At 52.9% G+C, this 10,000-nt stretch overlaps 3 non-coding genes across 3 annotated transcripts; all 3 read right to left on the reverse strand.

Moving 5' to 3' along the window:
• Nucleotides 1-6,248: 6,248 nt before the first annotated feature.
• Nucleotides 6,249-6,355, reverse strand: LOC132390640 (U6 spliceosomal RNA). The gene has a single exon (XR_009510960.1). It is a non-coding gene; the product is annotated as a U6 spliceosomal RNA (small nuclear RNA).
• A 492-nt stretch (nt 6,356-6,847) lies between these two features.
• Nucleotides 6,848-6,954, reverse strand: LOC132390644 (U6 spliceosomal RNA). The gene has a single exon (XR_009510963.1). It is a non-coding gene; the product is annotated as a U6 spliceosomal RNA (small nuclear RNA).
• Nucleotides 6,955-9,613: 2,659 nt separating this feature from the next.
• LOC132390646 (U6 spliceosomal RNA) lies at nt 9,614-9,720 on the reverse strand. The gene has a single exon (XR_009510964.1). It is a non-coding gene; the product is annotated as a U6 spliceosomal RNA (small nuclear RNA).
• Between the last annotated feature and the right edge of the window lie 280 nt (nt 9,721-10,000).

The raw sequence follows: 10,000 nt of genomic DNA on the forward strand, positions 1-10,000 counted from the left end.
CCAACCCTGACCACAACCTACCAACCCTGCCCACAACCTACCAACCCTGACCACAACCTACCTACCGTGACCACAACCTACCAACCCTGCCCACAACCTACCAACCCTGACCACAACCTACCAACCCTGACCACAACCTACCAACCCTGCCCACAAACTACCAACCCTGACCACAACCTACCAACCCTGCCCACAACCTACCAACCCTGCCCACAATTTACCAACCCTGACCACAACCCTGACCACAACCTACCAACCCTGACCACAACCTACCAACCCTGACCACAACCCTGACCACAACCTACCAACCCTGACCACAACCTACCAACCCTGACCACAACCCTGACCACAACCTACCAACCCCTACCACAACTTACCAACCCTGACCACAACCTACCAATCCTGACCACAACTTACCAATCCTGACCACAACCTCCCAACCCTGACCACAACCTACCAACCCTGCCCACAACCTACCAACCCTGACCACAACCTACCAACCGTGACCACAACCTACCAACCCTGCCCACAACCTACCAACCCTGACCACAACCTACCAACCGTGACCACAACTTACCAACCCTGACCACAACCTACCAACCCTGACCACAACCTACCAACCCTGACCACAACTTACCAATCCTGACCACAACTTACCAACCCTGACCACAACCTACCAACCCTGACCACAACTTACCAATCCTGACCACAACCTACCAACCCTGACCACAACTTAACAATTCTGACCGCAACTTACCAATTCTGACCACAACCTACCAACCCTGCCCACAACCTACCAATCCTGACCACAACTTACCAATCCTGACCACAACCTACCAACCCTGACCACAACTTACCAATTCTGACCACTACTTACCAATTCTGACCACAACCTACCAACCCTGCCCACAACCTACCAATCCTGACCACAACTTACCAATCCTGACCACAACCTACCAACCCTGACCGCAACGTACCAATTCTGACCACAACTTACCAATCCTGACCACAACCTACCAACCCTGACCACAACCTACCAACCCCGACCACAACTTACCAATCCTGACCACAACTTACCAACCCTGACCACAACTTACCAACCCTGCCCACAACCTACCAACCCTGACCACAACCTACCAACCCTGACCACAACCTACCAACCCTGACCACAACTTACCAATCCTGACCTCAACTTACCAACCCTGACCACAACTTACCAACCCTGACCACAACCTACCAACCCTGCCCACAACTTACCAATCCTGACCACAACTTACCAATCCTGACCACAACCTACCAACCCTGCCCACAACTTACCAACCCTGACCACAACCTACCAACCCTGCCCACAACTTTCCAACCCTGACCACAACCTACCAATCCTGACCACAACTTAACAACCCTGACCACAACCTACCAATCCTGACCACAACCTACCAACCCTGCCCACAACCTACCAACCCTGACCACAACCTACCAATCCTGACCACAACCTACCAACCCTGACCACAACCTACCAACCCTGACCACAACCTACCAATCCTGACCACAACCTACCAACCCTGACCACAACCTACCAACCCTGACCACAGCTTACCAATCCTGACCACAACTTACCAATCCTGACCACAACCTACCAACCCTGACCACAACCTACCAACCCTGCCCACAACCTACCAATCCTGACCACAACCTACCAATCCTGACCACAACCTACCAACCCTACCCACAATTTACCAACCCTGACCACAACCTACCAACCCTGCCCACAACTTACGAACCCTGACCACAACCTACCAACCCTGACTACAACCTACCAACCCTGACCACAACCTACCAACCCTGACCACAACTTACCTACCCTGACCACAACCTACCAATCCTGACCACAACCTACCAACCCTGACCACAACCTACCAACCCTGACCACAACATACCAACCCTGACCACAACCTACCAACCCTGACCACAACTTACCAACTCTGACCACAACCTACCAACCCTGACCACATCCTACCAAACCTGACCACAATTTACCAACCCTGACCACAACCTACCAACCCTGCCCACAACCTACCAACCCTGACCACAACCTACCAACCCTGACCACAACCTACCAACCCTGACCACAACTTACCAACTCTGACCACAACCTACCAACCCTGACCACAACCTACCAACCCTGACCACAACCTACCAACCCTGCACACAACCTACCAAACCTGACCACAACCTACCAACCCTGCCCACAATTTACCAACCCTGACCACAACCCTGACCACAACCTACCAACCATGACCACAACTTACCAACCCTGACCACAACCTACCAACCCTGACCACAACCTACCAACCCTGACCACAACCCTGACCACAACCTACCAACCCTGACCACAACTTACCAACCCTGACCACAACTTACCAACCCTGACCACAACCTACCAACCCTGACCACAATCCTGACCACAACCTACCAACCCTGACCACAACCTACCAACCCTGACCACAACCTACCAACCCTGCCCACAACCTACCAACCATGACCACAACCTACCAACCCTGCCCACAATTTACCAACCCTGACCACAACCTACCAATCCTGACCACAACCTACCAACCCTGACCACAACCTACCAACCCTGCCCACAACCTACCAACCCTGACCACAACCTACCAACCCTGCCCACAATTTACCAACCCTGACCACAACCTACCAACCCTGACCACAACCTACCAACCCTGACCACAACCTACCAACCCTGCCCACAATTTACCAACCCTGACCACAACCTACCAACCCTGACCACAACCTACCAACCCTCCCACAACCTACCAATCCTGACCACAACCTACCAACCCTGACCACAACCTACCAACCCTGCCCACAACCTACCAATCCTGACCACAACCTACCAACCCTGACCACAACCTACCAACCCTGCCCACAACCTACCAATCCTGACCACAACCTACCAACCCTGACCACAACTTACCAACTCTGTCCACAACCTACCAACCCTGACCACAACCTACCAAACCTGACCACAATTTACCAACCCTGACCACAACCTACCAAGCCTGCCCACAACCTACCAACCCTGACCACAACCTACCAACCCTGACCACAACCTACCAACCCTGACCACAACTTACCAACTCTGACCACAACCTACCAACCCTGACCACAACCTACCAATCCTGACCACAACCTACCAACCCTGACCACAACCTACCAACCCTGACCACAACCTACCAACCCTGCCCACAATTTAACAACCCTGACCACAACCCTGACCACAACCTACCAACCCTGACCACAACTTACCAACCCTGAACACAACCTACCAACCCTGACCACAACCCTGACCACAACCTACCAACCCTGACCACAACCTACCAACCCTGACCACAACTTACCTACCCTGACCACAACCTACCAATCCTGACCACAACCTACCAACCCTGACCACAACCTACCAACCCTGACCACAACTTACCTACCCTGACCACAACCTACCAACCCTGACCACAACCTACCAACCCTGACCACAACATACCAACCCTGCCCACAACCTACCAACCCCGACCACAACTTACCAACCCTGCCCACAACCTACCAACCCCGATCACAACTTACCAACCCTGCCCACAACCTACCAACCCCGATCACAACTTACCAACCCTGACCACAACCTACCAACCCTGACCACAACCTACCAATCCTGACCACAACCTACCAACCCTGACCACAACCTACCAACCCTGACCACAACTTACCTACCCTGACCACAACCTACCAATCCTGACCACAACCTACCAACACTGACCACAACCTACCAACCCTGACCACAACATACCAACCCTGCCCACAACCTACCAACCCCGTCCACAACTTACCAACCCTGCCCACAACCTACCAACCCCGATCACAACTTACCAACCCTGACCACAACCTACCAACCCTGACCACAACCTACCAACCCTGACCACAACCTACCAACCCTGCAAACAACCTACCAACCCCGACCACAACTTACCAACCCTGACCACAACCTACCAACCCTGACCACAACCTACCAACCCTGCCCACAATTTACCAACCCTGACCACAACCTACCAACCCTGCCCACAATTTACCAACCCTGACCACAACTTACCAACCCTGCCCACAACCTACCAACCCTGCCCACAACTTACCAATCCTGACCACAACCTACCAACCCTGACCACAACCTACCAATCCTGAACACAACCTACCAACCCTGACCACAACTTACCAACTCTGACCACAACCTACCAACCCTGACCACATCCTACCAAACCTGACCACAATTTACCAACCCTGACCACAACCTAACAACCCTGCCCACAACCTACCAACCCTGACCACAACCTACCAACCCTGACCACAACCTACCAACCCTGACCACAACTTACCAACTCTGACCACAACCTACCAACCCTGACCACAACCTACCAACCCTGACCACAACTTACCAACTCTGACCACAACCTACCAACCCTGACCACAACCTACCAACCCTGACCACAACTTACCAACTCTGACCACAACCTACCAACCCTGACCACAACCTACCAACCCTGACCACAACCTACCAACCCTGCCCACAACCTACCAACCCTGACCACAACCTACCAACCCTGACCACAACTTACCAACCCTGACCACAACCTACCAACCCTGACCACAACCTACCAACCCTGACCACAACCCTGACCACAACCTACCAACCCTGACCACAACTTACCAACCCTGACCACAACTTACCAACCCTGACCACAACCTACCAACCCTGACCACAATCCTGACCACAACCTACCAACCCTGACCACAACCTACCAACCCTGACCACAACCTACCAACCCTGCCCACAACCTACCAACCCTGACCACAACCTACCAACCCTGCCCACAATTTACCAACCCTGACCACAACCTACCAATCCTGACCACAGCCTACCAACCCTGACCACAACCTACCAACCCTGACCACAACCTACCAACCCTGCCCACAACCTACCAAGCCTGACCACAACCTACCAACCCTGACCACAACCCTGACCACAACCTACCAACCCTGACCACAACTTACCAACCCTGACCACAACTTACCAACCCTGACCACAACCTACCAACCCTGACCACAATCCTGACCACAACCTACCAACCCTGACCACAACCTACCAACCCTGACCACAACCTACCAACCCTGCCCACAACCTACCAACCCTGACCACAACCTACCAACCCTGCCCACAATTTACCAACCCTGACCACAACCTACCAATCCTGACCACAGCCTACCAACCCTGACCACAACCTACCAACCCTGACCACAACCTACCAACCCTGCCCACAACCTACCAAGCCTGACCACAACCTACCAACCCTGCCCACAATTTACCAACCCTGACAACAACCTACCAACCCTGACCACAACCTACCAACCCTGACCACAACCTACCAACCCTGCCCACAATTTACCAACCCTGACCACAACCTACCAACCCTGACCACAACCTACCAACCCTCCCACAACCTACCAATCCTGACCACAACCTACCAACCCTGACCACAACCTACCAACCCTGCCCACAACCTACCAATCCTGACCACAACCTACCAACCCTGACCACAACCTACCAACCCTGCCCACAACCTACCAATCCTGACCACAACCTACCAACCCTGACCACAACTTACCAACTCTGACCACAACCTACCAACTCTGACCACAACCTACCAACTCTGACCACAACCTACCAACCCTGACCACAACCTACCAACCCTGCCCACAACCTACCAATCCTGACCACAACCTACCAACCCTGACCACAACTTACCAACTCTGACCACAACCTACCAACCCTGACCACAACTTACCAACTCTGACCACAACCTACCAACCCTGACCACAACCTACCAATCCTGACCACAACCTACCAACCCTGACCACAACCTACCAACCCTGACCACAACTTACCAACCCTGACCACAACCTACCAACCCTGACCACAACCCTGACCACAACCTACCAACCCTGACCACAACCTACCAACCCTGACCACAACCTACCAACCCTGCCCACAACCTACCAACCCTGACCACAACCTACCAACCCTGCCCACAACCTACCAATCCTGACCACAACCTACCAAGCCTGCCCACAACCTACCAATCCTGCCCACAACTTACCAATCCTGACCACAACTTACCAACCCTTTTTTTTTAATTATGGAACGCTTCACGAATTTGCGTGTCATCCTTGTGCAGGGGCCATGCTAATCTTCTCTGTATCGTTCCAATTTTAGTATATGTGCTGCTGACTCAAGCACAACCTACCAATCCTGACCACAACCTACCAACCCTGACCACAACCTACCAACCCTGCCCACAACCTACCAATCCTGACCACAACCTACCAACCCTGACCACAACTTACCAACTCTGACCACAACCTACCAACCCTGACCACAACTTACCAACTCTGACCACAACCTACCAACCCTGACCACAACCTACCAATCCTGACCACAACCTACCAACCCTGACCACAACCTACCAACCCTGACCACAACTTACCAACCCTGACCACAACCTACCAACCCTGACCACAACCCTGACCACAACCTACCAACCCTGACCACAACCTACCAACCCTGACCACAACCTACCAACCCTGCCCACAACCTACCAACCCTGACCACAACCTACCAACCCTGCCCACAACCTACCAATCCTGACCACAACCTACCAAGCCTGCCCACAACCTACCAATCCTGCCCACAACTTACCAATCCTGACCACAACTTACCAACCCTTTTTTTTTAATTATGGAACGCTTCACGAATTTGCGTGTCATCCTTGTGCAGGGGCCATGCTAATCTTCTCTGTATCGTTCCAATTTTAGTATATGTCCTGCTGAAGCAAGCACAACTTACGAACCCTGACCACAACTTACCAACCCTGACCACAACCTACCAACCCTGACCACAACCTACCAACCCTGACCACAACCTACCAATCCTGACCACAACCTACCAACCCTGACCACAACCTACCAACCCTGACCACAACCTACCAACCCTGACCACAACCTACCAATCCTGACCACAACCTACCAACCCTGACCACAACCTACCAACCCTGACCACAACTTACCTACCCTGACCACAACCTACCAATCCTGACCACAACCTACCAACACTGACCACAACCTACCAACCCTGACCACAACATACCAACCCTGCCCACAACCTACCAACCCCGTCCACAACTTACCAACCCTGCCCACAACCTACCAACCCCGATCACAACTTACCAACCCTGACCACAACCTACCAACCCTGACCACAACCTACCAACCCTGACCACAACCTACCAACCCCGACCACAACTTACCAACCCTGACCACAACCTACCAACCCTGACCACAACCTACCAACCCTGCCCACAATTTACCAACCCTGACCACAACCTACCAACCCTGCCCACAATTTACCAACCCTGACCACAACTTACCAACCCTGCCCACAACCTACCAACCCTGCCCACAACTTACCAATCCTGACCACAACCTACCAACCCTGACCACAACCTACCAATCCTGAACACAACCTACCAACCCTGACTACAACTTACCAACTCTGACCACAACCTACCAACCCTGACCACATCCTACCAAACCTGACCACAATTTACCAACCCTGACCACAACCTACCAACCCTGCCCACAACCTACCAACCCTGACCACAACCTACCAACCCTGACCACAACCTACCAACCCTGACCACAACTTACCAACTCTGACCACAACCTACCAACCCTGACCACAACCTACCAACCCTGACCACAACTTACCAACTCTGACCACAACCTACCAACCCTGACCACAACCTACCAACCCTGACCACAACTTACCAACTCTGACCACAACCTACCAACCCTGACCACAACCTACCAACCCTGACCACAACCTACCAACCCTGCCCACAACCTACCAACCCTGACCACAACCTACCAACCCTGACCACAACTTACCAACCCTGACCACAACCTACCAACCCTGACCACAACCTACCAACCCTGACCACAACCCTGACCACAACCTACCAACCCTGACCACAACTTACCAACCCTGACCACAACTTACCAACCCTGACCACAACCTACCAACCCTGACCACAATCCTGACCACAACCTACCAACCCTGACCACAACCTACCAACCCTGACCACAACCTACCAACCCTGCCCACAACCTACCAACCCTGACCACAACCTACCAACCCTGCCCACAATTTACCAACCCTGACCACAACCTACCAATCCTGACCACAGCCTACCAACCCTGACCACAACCTACCAACCCTGACCACAACCTACCAACCCTGCCCACAACCTACCAAGCCTGACCACAACCTACCAACCCTGACCACAACCCTGACCACAACCTACCAACCCTGACCACAACTTACCAACCCTGACCACAACTTACCAACCCTGACCACAACCTACCAACCCTGACCACAATCCTGACCACAACCTACCAACCCTGACCACAACCTACCAACCCTGACCACAACCTACCAACCCTGCCCACAACCTACCAACCCTGACCACAACCTACCAACCCTGCCCACAATTTACCAACCCTGACCACAACCTACCAATCCTGACCACAGCCTACCAACCCTGACCACAACCTACCAACCCTGACCACAACCTACCAACCCTGCCCACAACCTACCAAGCCTGACCACAACCTACCAACCCTGCCCACAATTTACCAACCCTGACAACAACCTACCAACCCTGACCACAACCTACCAACCCTGACCACAACCTACCAACCCTGCCCACAATTTACCAACCCTGACCACAACCTACCAACCCTGACCACAACCTACCAACCCTCCCACAACCTACCAATCCTGACCACAACCTACCAACCCTGACCGCAACCTACCAACCCTGCCCACAACCTACCAATCCTGACCACAACCTACCAACCCTGACCACAACCTACCAACCCTGCCCACAACCTACCAATCCTGACCACAACCTACCAACCCTGACCACAACTTACCAACTCTGACCACAACCTACCAACTCTGACCACAACCTACCAAACCTGACCACAATTTACCAACCCTGACCACAACCTACCAACCCTGCCCACAACCTACCAACCCTGACCACAACCTACCAACCCTGACCACAACCTACCAACCCTGACCACAACTTACCAACTCTGACCACAACCTACCAACCCTGACCACAACCTACCAATCCTGACCACAACCTACCAACCCTGACCACAACCTACCAACCCTGACCACAACTTACCAACCCTGACCACAACCTACCAACCCTGACCACAACCCTGACCACAACCTACCAACCCTGACCACAACCTACCAACCCTGACCACAACCTACCAACCCTGCCCACAACCTACCAACCCTGACCACAACCTACCAACCCTGCCCACAACCTACCAATCCTGACCACAACCTACCAAGCCTGCCCACAACCTACCAATCCTGCCCACAACTTACCAATCCTGACCACAACTTACCAACCCTTTTTTTTTAATTATGGAACGCTTCACGAATTTGCGTGTCATCCTTGTGCAGGGGCCATGCTAATCTTCTCTGTATCGTTCCAATTTTAGTATATGTCCTGCTGAAGCAAGCACAACTTACGAACCCTGACCACAACTTACCAACCCTGACCACAACCTACCAACCCTGAGCACAACCTACCAACCCTGACCACAACCTACCAATCCTGACCACAACCTACCAACCCTGACCACAACCTACCAACCCTGACCACAACCTACCAATCCTGACCACAACCTACCAACCCTGACCACAACCTACCAACCCTGACCACAACATACCAATCCTGACCACAACCTACCAACTCTGCGCACAACCTACCAACCCCGACCACAACTTACCAACCCTGCCCAC

The sequence above is a fragment of the Hypanus sabinus genome, chromosome 2 (assembly GCF_030144855.1).
Source record: "Hypanus sabinus isolate sHypSab1 chromosome 2, sHypSab1.hap1, whole genome shotgun sequence".
NCBI lineage: Eukaryota > Metazoa > Chordata > Chondrichthyes > Myliobatiformes > Dasyatidae > Hypanus > Hypanus sabinus.